We start from the raw sequence: 14163 nt of genomic DNA, 5'->3' as shown, positions 1-14163 counted from the left end.
GGTGCAGGTGATGGGCACAGCAGTGCCCAGCTGGTATGCAGAACTGTGGAGGCAGTCACCGCACCATTAGCAGTGTTAAGACACCAAAAAAAAAAAAATCAGATTTGACTCAAAGATTTTTATGAACTTAAAAATGTTCAAATCATGTTTCTCCTTTGGTGCTGTTACATATTTTTGTTGGAAAACAAAGTAACCTAGAACACCTAGTAAATAGATTTTATTTATGCCATTACTGTGGCATAAGAATTTAATTTTTAAAAGCTCTTTAAATTCATCTCTCTTGAACATTGACCTGTTTTCAGAAAGCCTTCTGTTGTTAAAATCCTGCAATTGTTGGTTAGGAAGAAAGATAAAACAGACTCATCGATAATACAGTATTTAGTTGCACTTGACTAGTATGTAGGATGAAAAATGCTAATATTAAGAAAAGTCCACAACATTTTGTAGCAAATAAATTAGCAAGTAAAAATCAAGCACATTGATTTGGAACAAATACAAAGGCTCTGATCCCTGTTCCCTACTGATCCAGCGCTGTCCACAGCTGGGCTTCATCAGCTCTTGAATACATTGTGCACCAGTCACTACAAAGTGAAATACAAACATGCTCTCATAATCCAGGAGATTAAAAAGCTGGATCCAAAAAAAAACAACTAAAAACAAATGCCTTCAGTGTTACAGAGCTCACCTTTGGAGATTCAGGTCCAAACTGAGTGCAATGTCCTCACACAACCAGATGCACACCTCAGGCATTTGTGAAGGGTCAGTCACCCTGCAAGGTGACAAACTGCTCAGGTTACCAAGTAGGAAGCTGCTCCAAATCCGTGCATGCAGCTGCCTCCAACCAATGATATGGCAATTTAAAATTTCAGTCCTCATTAACACTGTTTTCTCTGTAGTAATAGTATCACCATCTCAGGGTACATTGAAATATTTTGGGGTCCTACCTCAGTTACTGCTTTGAACTGAGCTAGGGACTGCCAGCACTGACTTGCCCATGCTGAAGCTGACAGAGAAACATACCAAGCTCTGTTTAAGATAGACAGTTCTATAATTAATGTCTGCTGGTAAAATAAAGCAACCTGAACCTGACTTTGCCATCCCGCAAACACGAGGCCAGGATACTGGAGAACAGTCTGTATCAGACCATAAAACAGGCAACTCACTTCTTTTGCAAATCAAAGAGAACAGCCTGATTTGGAGATTGGCAAGAGCCAGAAGAGAAGTAGAAAGTTTTTGCAAAAAAAATAAAATAATGTTTGCTTTATAAATTGTGCATAAGGTCCCTAGATACCATGGTACTGAGTGTATTATAAATGCATGAGATCCATTAAGAGAGATGGGGGGGTGTGGGGGGGAACCTGACGGATCAGGTTTATATAGCTGAAAGCCCTAAAGATTTATTCTGCCTTGCAAAAGAGTATGAAGATTTTATCCTTAGAGAAAGGCTAATTATTTTCCAGAAAGGAAATGGCAGAAGAAAAAAGGAAAAACAGGAGGAAAAGAAATACTAACAGTTGGGCCTGATCCAGAGTTGTGGCTAGGAGAACAGACTTCACAGACCTAGAGCTACAGGGAGGCTTCAGGGCTGGTCAGTTTTGGCCCAGCCTTACACACCAACAGGATAGGTGGTCACATTTCATTTCTGGGTCCAGACACTGTTTATTTACTGCTATAGAGGTTTCTATTTAAAAAAAAAAAAAAAAAAAAAAAAAAGTTTTATTTTTAAATACAGAGCCTGAAACCAGTTATTGCTATACAGCAACAGCTGGCCTAGCTAGTGGGGTTTGTGTAGTACAAGTGCAACAGTGGCTGACCCATACCCTCAGGCACATTCCCACAGCAGTGTTTGCACACAAAATGCCTGCTGCAGCACCAAGGAACCTTCCCATTTCCTGCCATCACTAGCGAGGAAGGTGTCTCAGTCCATTTAAGCCGGGTCTCTGACTCATTTTTACTCTCAGGCTCCATGTGCTTCTCTAGATAAGGAATCAGAATCATTAAGAGAAGACCTCTGAGAAAATCTGGTCCAACATCCCCCTACCACCAATGTCATCCACTAAACCATGTCCCTAAGCACCACGTCCAACATTTCCTTGAACACCCCCAGGGACAGCGACACCACCACCTCCCTGGGCAACCCGTCCCAATGCCTGACTGCTCTTTCTGAGAAGAAATTTCTCCTCATTTCCAACCTGAACCTCTCCTGAATGGTGCGTCCTTCCCTGCTGAGTGCAAGCCAGGTCTCTAATACCTAACATTCCTCAGAGAAACAGATTCTCTAAAGGCCTAGCACATTCTGACAAGAGGTTTTATGAACATAGAGCGAGCGCAGCGCTGGCCTACACGCATGAGGTACATGAACTACAGCCCCATTGAAAGCTGGGCGGGAAGTGGGGCAGGACGTCCAGCAAGTGCCCCGCATCCTGTTTGTCTCGCGCCCAGACGTACCAGAAGACAGCTTGGCTTAGGGCAGGAAGTGAAATTATATTTTGTAGTGTCTGCTTGTGTGGCATAGGTGGATAAAAACAGCATAGCTAAGATAACTATCAGGAAGGATTCCGATGGCTGACGTACCGTCTACCTCATCTCAAGTACAGAAAATGCACAATGGGGTGAGCTCCTGTGTGGACAAGGCAGAGCAGACAGGTTCCACCCAGAGACAGGAGGAAACAGACCAGCCTGGTCCTGACGCACAAAAAAGGGTGCACACACACCAGAATTAGCTGACGGAGACTTGTTACACATGCGGAGTATTCAGGCACCTTCAGTTCTGGGTAAGCAAACTGCCCTGCCGGGGATGCCAAACTTAAATTTAGCATGTGTGGTACTCCCGAGAACCTCTTCTGAAGTTTCTAATTCCATTTCATGATGTGCAGCATTGAGACAATTTATGGAGTTTTGGTGGGTTTTGTTTGTTTTTATAAAACAAACAATAAAAACACTTTTCAATAGCTAGACCTTAGTACTTGTCTGGAATTCATTGCTAAGCAGCAGGTGCCCTGTGGCTCTTCTGAGAAAAAAAATAAATAAATAATGAGTTGATGACAACTGGGAAATTGCTATGCACAGCAAAGAACTGCCACTGAAAAGTTAGCATTTACCCTGGAGAGAAGGTTTGTTGGTCACTGCATGATGCTGTATATTAATTTGCAGCTGGGCAGCATTACTTTAGTTCATTTTGTGACTCTTTCCCCAGCTCCTCACCAAGTAACCTTAACAGGGAGTTAGGCTGCTAGTCCTACCAGAGCCTGTTGCAGATACTTGAATTAAAGAGATAAGGGACAGATTCATGGACAGCAGCTGCACCAAGGGCTCTGAAATACCAAGCTGGTAACCCAAGGCCAGGACTCCTCTTGTTGTCAGTTCAGGTTCTCCTCCCACCTGAAGAGCCTGCAGCCCTCCGGTCTGCCTGGGGAGCCACGTGCCTCATGGCTGGCAGAGCATGAGGGCATTATCAGCCATCTGCTGGAGGTTAACAGGGTCTTTAAGATTCATCCGTAAAACAGAACCATAAACTGTGAAATGACTTTCATTTTCGGGTCCACGTCAGACTTTCAGACAGTCACTGTGTGACCGCCAGTGCTCACAACTGTGCCAGTGTGCTGAGTCAACCTACAACATCGAAACTGAAATAAATACCCAAAATATCACTTTGGTGAGGGAAATCATTACACATTCACTCTTCTTTTCTAGTTACAGTAACTGCTCCTTAAATTTCCAGAGATCTTAAATAGTTTCTGCTATGTTAGTTACAGTTTTGATATCTTTAGGATTTATGAGGCACTCAGCTTCAGACCACAAAAGGGAAATAAGTCAGAACTGGTCACAAAGCTGTCAGTTCACAGCTCATTCCAACTCGTCCATCTGTCATTTTTCATATATTTATCTTGTTATCTTCAAACCACAGGTCTTGGTTTGAGTGCTTAGATCAGCTACAATTCCTCTTTCAAGCCATTAGGCTTACCCCAAACACCCTCCCACATCAAGAAGGGAATGGTAACGCCAGCAGGAGTGGAACATCCTCCAAGCTGACCTGCAGCAGGTGGAAGCACCCTGCTGCTCACATGACTGTGGTCATCCTGTATCAGCACTGTTCAGTAGAGCCACACAGGTGCTTCTGCCAACTATGCATCCTACAGACCTGGACATTAGTATATTTACCAAAAAGCCATGTCAAATGGCAGCTGTAACATACTTTAAGACTGGGTATTTAGGAGATAGGCAGCAGGACACAGCTAGTACTTCACTTCATCATTCCACCACTGAAGCAAATCCACCACTATGGCCTTCCTCCATGTGCAGAAGCAGCACCTTTCTCTACCAGAGCTGTTTGCCAGCCCCAAAGATATCGTGCAATGGGTTTGGAGAGGAGCTGCCCACCAAGCTCACATGGAAGGAGGGCCAGGCCAGGGCCTCTGCACACTCCTGGTGTGTGATGTGAAGGTGTAGCATTGCCCTATCCCAGGGCTTCAAGTCACAGATGTGTGAGGAAAACAAGGCACCCAGGCAGGCTCCCAGGCCCCAGGCCAAGCAGCACACCGCTCACAGAGCACGGGGAAGTGCCGAAAGCCCAGCCACAGGCAGGTGAGCAGGTTGAGACCGGAATCTCTGAAGCCTGTTCTGGAGCCAAACATTTCAGTTAGCGCCTGGAGCTCTGTTTCACCATTAAAATGGCATTTTGAAAACATGCTGAGAGAAAGAGAAGGAGAAGAGGACAAGAGATACAGTGGCACTGCTGGCAGTAAGGTGGCTATGGGTGCAGGGGTAGCAGGCAGAGCAGTTTGCTGTGAAGGGGCACCACATTCAGATCCCTGCTGCAGTGCCACTGCTTACACCTCGTCTATCCTGAGACCCAAGGTCTGAACTCTGCCAATGCCTGCAGCTGTCAAAGGAACTTCTGTATCCCCTCTATGCTTCTGCTGTGTCTGGCTGGAAGCCCCCAGTCCGCAGGGGTCTGCGTACCAAACCACCCAGCCCAGCATTACAAGCTCCTCTCGGTCCAAGGGTTTCCTCCTGGAAAGCCTGACCTCATGAGTCTGATCAGACAAGACCTTCAAACACGTGCTCTAGACACAAGCCGGTAAGAGAGGAAAGATGTTGCCATTTGACTAGACAACTGGCTCAAGTGCTCGCTAAGGGTGCTGGAAATCTGGCCTCACCTGCCAGCATTCCAGTTACTTCAGCACAGTGTTTAAAGCTGTTTGGGAGGAGGTTTCCCCACTCAGGACAGCACACAGCATCCTTCCCTGAGCCAGCCCATGCTACCAGGCCAAAGTGAAATATCAAGATGAGGCATGGAACAGATGTTCCAGCAAGCACTTTAACATCTGGAGGTGGTGGCACCCATTCTCACTGAGCAGTAGCAGGCAGCAAAGTGTGACCTCCCACACCATGGGTAAATAGCTCGCAATGCCAAGTTTGGGGTCAGAAGGAAAACTCCTGCCTCCTTGCCAAACACCTGTTGATTTATTAGGGCAAGGGTGTTTAAGGCTCCAGAAGCAACTTGCCTTTTTGTAGAACAAATCCCATCCGGTACATCCTCATGGTGTATGCAGGAAAACAGCAGCGAGTATTTATTTACCACCCTTCATCTCAGGAAACCATGCACGAATGCAAACACAGGAAGCTGTGTTTTAAATGTCAAAGTATGCTGTAAAAGCTTCGTGTCAGCTACACTTCTCCAAACTAGAAAAATACCATCAGTTTCAATAATAACATAATGTAAGAAGAAATTTAATTACTTTTCTTTACCCTTTCTTTCTTCTTCTTCCTTTCATAAGGGACAATCTCCTGAAGTCAAGCATCGATACAGTAAAATGTTTTTCACCAGGGCATTTTGCACATCAGGAAGAACTCAATTTTATTCTGTATTGATATTTGCATATTCATTTAGGCAAATCCATTTCTCCTCATGATTAAGAATGCTATACAACTGATATTCTTCTTCCCTGTAGTGTGACACAGCATGTGACTCACAGCTTGACTTCATAAGGACGCTCATGAATGCTAAAGCACAACAACTGCATGAAAGCATACTGCGCTCCTGTATGCTCAGGCTAGAGGAAAATAGCTGTAGTGCTCCGTAACCTGGCTTTCTTCAGGGCACTGGATGCTGTCTTTGATCTGAGAAAAAGATTTGCAAGAAAATATCAGGGAAACTCTCTCCACTTGTAACTCTATGAGTCTCAGGCACACTGAGGGAGATGAGATTATCACACCTAAAATGCATCCATTTCTTATAAAGGGGGCACAAACCCTGAAGACCGATTTAGGCTTTTTGCACGTTTGATTTAAAAGCATTGAATTCACTTCAGAAACTAAAGCAAAGCTATACTCAGTGAGTTGCTCGAGAAATTCACAACCATCCCTGTGGGTTTTTTCCCCATGGGTAGCCAGAACTGAGCCCTGTGTTTCATCAAACATTTAGAGAGGCATCACATGCCCAGCCTCTGTCCTCCTGCATTTGAAACTTTCTTCCACCTAACCTAGACTTTTCAAACTTGCTATAATTGAAAAGTAAGCCCCTGGCAAATATAAAATTTTAATATTATGTCACCTGAGATGTCCAGTGAAGAAAGCTTTTTATTTTTTTTTTTAAGAAAGTGAACCTGAAAAAATATAACCACTGAAGCAACCACTGGAGTAACTGAAAGCCTTAGCAAAAAAAGGATTTAAGTGTTGAACACAGGCTTAGACCTCAAGAACTGCTTTCATCTGTGACAGCAAGCAATGTATTCGTCACTTGTATCTATGCACTTTCCCTGAATGTTAGCTGTCCATGTTTCTCCACTTTGTAAGAAGTTTTATTTCTTATTCAGATCAACGTTTCTAATTCTACAATGATTCATAACACAAGGTAATGTCATTATATTACAAGACAGTTTAATTTGCAAGTTCATTTCTTGCCAAGAACAGGGCAGCAGAGTTCCTAATTCTAAATAAAACCTATTTTATGCCAAATATCCTTGCCAAAGCCCTCTAATGAGCTGGCACAAAATGGTTTCACAGGAACATCCTACAGTCAGCAGTGCTTTCCAGGCATTTGTGGTACCTTATGACAACTCTATTTTTTTATTATCTTTTTATTTATTTATTTATTTATGTGGTTGTCATTTTGTTCTACTCTTTTCCAAGAAGTAAGCAGGAGAATTTCCTCTCTCAACCACCACGCACATTAAAAAAAAATGAAGAAAAAAAGAATCAGGTCACTTCAGTGCTTCAGCTCTGTCATGTCTGGAAATATTAAACATTACTATTAAATATTTATAGCAAAGCAGTTCGGTCGCTGATAGAGAAAGCGGTCAGTGTTAGAGTCTGAATCACAAATGTCAGCAGCAGACCTCTCATTCATACACAGAAAATAGTAAAACAGTGTGGGATTCAATTGCTTCATGCTCACAGGAATCACAGCAGACTTCGTTCAGCCCTAACTTGTCCACGTGAGGATCTGAGGATATGTGAAGGCCTCTCACGAAGAATAAGTATGTTCCTCTTTGGAGGAACCAAAAAATTAGTTTTAAGTACTCCCTTTACTGTACTAATTTCTTCATCATGGCCAAATTACGAATTAGCCTCATACAAATTCCCATTAGAAGAAGCTTTCCTTAAGCAACTAATAAGCTAAGGAAGATATTCTTATTGTCCAGCACACACAACACTTTCCTTCAGTATTAAACCTTACTGACTGAGGGCTTTAACATTATGGTAGGATTATTTAAAATACTCCATACTAGTTACATTATATAATATGCTTCATACTATATCGCCATCCACAAGCACTGATAGCCAAGTACAACAAAATATTGAAAAACAAAGGGAAAAAAGAGAAGGTAATGCTTACCTACTTATTTTAGAGCTTATTGTAGAGCTTATGAAGGTCCAGTTAACAGTGTACCCTGGGATGAAGTGAGTGCACAGAATGGCTGTGGGGTATAAGACTACCAACACCTCTCCATGACCTCCCTCCTCTTGAGCTTGCCAGTTGTTTCTAGGTCATTATTAGTGTGTGTGTCAGGCACAGTGATCCACTCCACAGCACTGCTAATACCCACATGGTCTTGTATTTGCTGCTCCTTACAGCCCCCACTTTGCTAGTGAAGCAGCTTTGCCAACAGTTCCAGCAGATGACAGACAAGGAGCCACAGGCCAGCATCCTCTAATGAATTTTCCTGTACACCCTTGCTGCCCCTTAAAGGTGTTTCATGGCTCAAGAAGGGAGAAACAGGTTCATCAGATTCAGGATAACCTACCCTGTTTGAAGAACTTTGCTCTGAGTAGATCACATCCATAGAGACAAGCTGCTTGCAAAGCAGCACCCCAATACCAGATCTCTAATACCAGCCTGCAGAAGCCAGTCACCAGCACCACCCAAAAACTGCTGCCTCCACTGGGTAGCTCTAAGCTGCGTTTTGTGCTTGTGCTCCACTGATGTAAAGCCAACATAGCTGGTGCAGGTAGGAGGTGACCAGTTTTTAATAGGGTAGGAGTGATTAAAGAACCTTTCTCATTGTTATTGCACTATGTGCCTTTCTTTGTTGATAGATTTGGTACTCCAAAGTGGGGTTTATCACAGTGATCCATTTGTCACCAATGTGTTGTGCTGGAAGGTATCCATTTCTTCATGAAGCTACTGTACTTGGTAGAGCTCATGGTCCTCCCCCTGGAGCCCCACCTTGCCTCCCCCAGCTCCCCTGATCAACAGAGCCCTCTCCTGAATGACTGCTGAATTACTGACTGACAAGCTGCAAGGAAACAATGAAGTATGAATTTGGAAATCTGAAAGGCAACTTGCCAGACTAGAGATTTCTGTTTAAAAGTCTTTGAGGGGTAAGATTTTCTACTTCAAGACAAGGAAGTAGAAATTCTGAGCAGCTAGGAAGATACAGGAAGAGCATTATGTGGCCTCTGACAAGGGCTGTCAAAGCAGCACTCCTGCTATGACAGGAGGGGGCTATTTTTTTGTTATTAATAATTTAAAATAAATTCCACTTAAGCTGTGGCTATGCTGTCTTTACGCTTTGTGGGATTTTGAATGGCTGGCTTATGAATGGCTGGTGAGAATTTTAAGACCTATCTTGCAAATCTGTCATGAAACATTGCTTATCTTTCTTTAATGAAATATAACACAAATGAAGCAGGATGACTGTTCTCTTAAATTTCGGAAGGAAGTTTTCACTCCTGTAATTTATTAAACTCATGGCTGTTATTTCTTTTTAATGCTTTGTTTAATATTGTATGAGCATTGCTATTAAATGTCATGAATGCTGCTATGAAACTTAATTAATATTGTAAAATATGGGGCCTGAACAGTTAATGAAATGCAACATACAATTTCATGAAAACTGAGCGTATGTTCTCTTGGAGTCTTTTCAACATACAGTGTAATTCACTAAGATCTTAATTATTTTCTTTATACACTGGCACCTATATTTCATGGAAACATCAGGGAGCCTTTAAACGCTTTAGATAGTTCATAGAAAAACTGAATATGAAATGAATATGAGAACAGAACTCCTTTGGCTGAAGGTTGCTTGTTAGTAGAACTTTTTTCAGTTATGCAGATGTGATGCAAATCACTTGTTCTTGTCAAAAATGTAAGTAGAAATTATTTTGCTGTAATGAAGTGCACTAAAAAGGGAAGTTTGTAAACTTAAAAACAGTAAGTCATCAAATTTTGATGTTTATAGAAATTATTGCATGGATTTGTCAAAGTCCAAGAGATCACAAGTTTCCAGTTTTACATTTTGCTGCCCACTTTGTTTCAGGTATCTTGAGGACCAAGATCTTGTGGGGGAGAAAGCCTTCATCTACAGGAGGAATCCTCACTTATCCCTGTTTTCCAAAGTCTTGCTGATAGTGTGGTTATCTTTGGTTATAACATGGCTAACTCCTCATCTTTCCCTTTCCAATCCTGAGATCCTATTCAGTCCCAAAAACCCTTGCTATCAGGCATCTTGAACTACTAGGTATTGTTCAAGCATGTTATCCTCTGATTTTTCTTTTCTCATTCAGATTTGCAAGGAAGAAGGAATTAGTCCTTGATAACACTAATGGATCAAGCTCGATTACTATGAAAGGCAGTAAGACAAAGATGAACTTCTTGTTTTGGTGTCTTAAAGGATATACTTCCCCACCCCCTTCAGTTAAGAGATGTTTGCCTCTTCCCTAGACTGCAGGCAATAAATGGTTCCCCTCCTTGTTCTCCCCACATCTGACACCCTGTGGTCAGAATTACTCGCTGTATACTCCTGCAATGCATGGCCACTGGGCAGGTGGGCAATTTTTATTTTTTATTTTTTTTTTGCTGTGGACTTCTGACCAAGAAGAGCTATCAGCAGCAATCATCCCCATCTAGTGGGGAAGGAAGAAGAGTTTTCAGAGGATGTTGGCCAGGAAATACTTGGGAAAGTCATGGAAGAAAGTTCATGCTAAGAATACCTTCAGGAAGTAAACTGTACTAATTGTGCAGTGGTTTCCATTGGCAGACTGTATCTAGTATTAAAAAGTACAAATGATTTAAGGTAAGTGGGAACTCAGCATGACATAGGCAGATTGATCCCTCACAAAATGCTGTTGGCATGCAGAGATGTAGCTTTATGTGCTGGAGCAGATGAGAAGGGAGGGCTGTCTGGCAGTGTTACAGTTGTACCTTTAGCCTATCCTGAAGATAGGTACAAAGTTCATTTGACGGTTGCAATAATCCTTGTAGAGCTAGGCAATTAAATGCTTTATCACCATGGCATAATTCTGTGAGTCATCTGCCATAAGTATCATCTCAACAACTGAGGGATAAAACTGAATCAACCTACTTTAACTGTTGCGTTGCTTCTAGACTGCTCCAGAAATTCATTTATTTTAAGGTTTTATTACTCAAATCTAAGGTGTGTGCACACTAAAAACACCACCAAGATAGACAAGTTGGTTGTTGATGCCAGAATTCTCTTGAACTTCTCTCTTGCCAGCTTTGTGAACCAGAAGCTGTCCTCAGCTTTGTTGGCAGCTAGGAGAGGTTTCTGCTGGGTGCTCTCTGACAAAATTCCATCCAGCTTGTCAGACCAGGAATACAATAAAAATATTGCTGAGCTCTGGGTTTTGGACAGTTTCCTAAGGAGATGACACATATAATAACCCCTTCTGTGCCTGCATATGTTCCCAGTAACACAGTGGCCAATATAAATCTAATTTTGTATCAAGGCAGAGATGCTAAAGATATTTGGTTCCTACAAGTTTTATGGAAGTAAGCAGAGGAGATGGAAGGAGACCTCCCATATGTGTGCATCCCTGATCAATGAAGGGTACTCCTCACCGTACACAGGAGCAAACGCATCATGAACACCCATATAGCTGGAGTGTGAATTCCAGCTAGTGTCATTAAAAAACAGAGATTTCAAATAGGAAATTCAAATCCACAGGTAACTCATTTCCTTTTTGAACTCATGAAACATCTTGGTTTTAATTTCTTTGGGTTTTCTATAATTTGGCTTTAGCTCATTGTGTTAATAAAACATTGCTGGCTAGCCAGATGCATCTTGTTTCAGTTAACCCTTCAAGGAATACTTCTAGAGCCCATCCTGAACCTTTCCTTCCCCCTCAAAGTCAAGAACTGCCCCTCTTTGGCTGACACAGTCCTAGAGTACCACAGCCATATTCTGGTGATGATGATTTCAGGAATGTGCAAGTAATGCCCGTAATTTTCTTCACAGCTGGATAACACCTGATGGCAAAAGGACTGCTTGTTCCTGGTGTGAAGCAAAACTGAAGGACTGCCATACTTTAAAGGTGTATTTTTGTCTGTACTGCATCAATAAGCAGTGAACTTAGAGCACCTTCAAAAGAGAGTGAGGAACAAACACTGTCTTGGCAGTCAGTGCACTCTAATTATTGCATTGTTATTGCAGCTGCTTTCATGAGCAGCAGCTAAGCTAAATGCAAAATAAACACCCCTGTGAAGATGCACCTTCAGTTTTGGAGTTGTCATCTCATTGAAGTTGCTGCAGTGCCACAGGAAAATAGCTATTTTAAAATGATGAATGGATCTTCTGAGCATTTATTTGCTATACCCTGTTCTTGAACTGTTTTGTAAAGTAGTCTTCAAGGCACTTTTGTGAGGCCGTTAATGGTATCCAGTGAAATGGCTCAGCCAAAACAAAATGGATACCCTCAAATATGAAATTACAGGGAATTTTCCCAGAATGGCTAATGTAGCATGACAGCTCAAACTTTGGTGAGCACAGAACAAGCTCTGAATCTCAGCGGCAGGTCCAAGCCTCCTGCCCCCAGCTGGCTGCCTGCTTTTGTGCCGAGCACCTGCAGAGGAAGCAGGAAGCTGGGGCCTGCCAGCATTATTACTTACCGGCAAAACAAAAAGTGCCTGGCAAAAGTTGAAGGTTGCTTTGCGGTGTCTAATGCCCTCCTCAGCTAGCTCGAGATGGGGTCTTGGACAAGGTGACTGAGGAAGTTGGAGGCTGAGCAGCTCTCTTGGCCCCTAGCACAGAGGTCTAATCTCAGATGTTGCGGAAGGACAGGAATTGCAGGATCCTGGTACACAGTCAGAGGTAACAGCCCTCTCTCCCCTATAAACTCAGTTTCTCTGACTTCTCCACCTCCCTCCTCACCCAGAACATCCTCCTTAGTATTGCTCCAAGACTTTGACTTTTCCCATAATTTCCTTATTTCTTCTTTGCAACCCCAAGGTTTCCCTCCCCAGTATTTTGTCTTGTAGCCTCTGCTCCTGACAAATACTCACACTTCATTTCCTTTCTGAAATAGGTGAATTGTAACCTGTAAAGCAGTTAATTTCATATTTCCTTTGGGGGCAGGGCAGGAAGAAAAAGAAAGAAAAAGAAAGAAAGAAAAAAAAAAAGAAATCCACCACAGAAATACAGAAATAAGTTTCCCCCATCAGACATTTCTAAATTCCACAGTGATTTCTGTCAACAATAAACATGAACTTTACATAGATTGGATGGTGTTGCAGTTCTGCAACATTTTATTGTCCTAGAAGATCCCCTCCAGTTTCCCTCAGGAGAGAATTTAGCTCTCTGTGCAAAGCCCTAAAAGGTGCAGCAGGTGCTCTGCCAAGCCTAGCATAACTGCTCAGTAACTAAGGACATTTGAGGAATAAGTAGATTCAAGATTTGCAGGTCACATCTTCACAAAAGACAGTGGAACTTGCTAGCACTTGAAAAGTGCTGTTTTATGAAATGGAAAATGAATTTCAAGACCGTTGCCTGAATTTGGGGTCACAAGTGCTATTCCACTTCACCACAGGACATGCCGGATCTCAAGGTAAACTTAAGTACATGTATATAATGTAGACTTCCCAAATGAGTCAACCTGTACAGGGCAACAGCAAAGTCACCACTGTAGTATCTTTCCCATATGAAACTGAAAGCCGTAATTCATTCAGTGCACAGAGATTAGCTAGGAATTCCTGTTGCAAATGCCTTCACATACTGTTTATTTGTCCTCTCTCTTGGAAAATTCAACCCCTTGCCTCAGGCATGCCTCTGCTCTTCACGTAACAGATGCCAAAATGCCAAAGATTTGCAGTAGTCTTGGGTTACCAGTGGTTGTGTGACATATTCTGCAATAAAAATGGAAGAAGCATGACAGAAAACTAGGTACTAGAGAGTTTCTGTAGCTGTCCCAAGTAACAAAGACCTCAGTTAGAAGAGTAAAGCAAATGACAGGACATAAGACCCAAAACTTTCAGGTCCCTTCCTGCTTCACTAAAATACATGGCACTAATTTTTGAAGTACTTTACATTGCTCACAAAGGCTGTCACAAGACACGATAGACAGAGCTGCTGTTAAAATTACAGCACAAACCAGTGGCTCTTGTGTTTGATTGAAAGCAGGAACAGGACTGTGGCAACTCCTCTCCATTGCAATGACAAACTGGCTTATACTGACCGAAGGGATGCATGCATTTAAAAGACTTATTTTTGTAAAGGTAGCACTGTGTATTGAGAGCAATTATGTTTGACTTCATAGTAGTCTGCATGTCCTTTTTGTTTATGGGTACAACAACTCACTACACAGTGAAGTAAATAACACTCAGTCACAGATTTTTCTGGAGTATAAACCACTGCCTGTTAAAGCTGATAAGGTGAACTGCACTGCTATTAAAGCATCGATACCTTGGATTAAAATGTTTTTAGT

General features: G+C 42.4%; 1 long non-coding RNA gene across 1 annotated transcript; it reads right to left on the bottom strand.

Annotated features, from left to right (window-relative positions):
• Positions 1-98: 98 nt before the first annotated feature.
• On the bottom strand, positions 99-8461 carry LOC137849654 (uncharacterized). The gene is made up of 3 exons (XR_011092008.1): positions 8250-8461; positions 686-769; positions 99-581 (listed from the first exon to the last, which is right to left on the bottom strand). It is a non-coding gene; the product is annotated as an uncharacterized lncRNA (long non-coding RNA).
• Positions 8462-14163: the final 5702 nt, after the last annotated feature.

Source organism: Anas acuta, chromosome 1 (assembly GCF_963932015.1).
Source record: "Anas acuta chromosome 1, bAnaAcu1.1, whole genome shotgun sequence".
NCBI classification, from domain to species: Eukaryota; Metazoa; Chordata; class Aves; order Anseriformes; family Anatidae; genus Anas; species Anas acuta.
The sequence above is the reverse complement of the archived record's forward strand: the minus strand, read 5'-3'. Positions and strand labels throughout refer to the sequence as shown.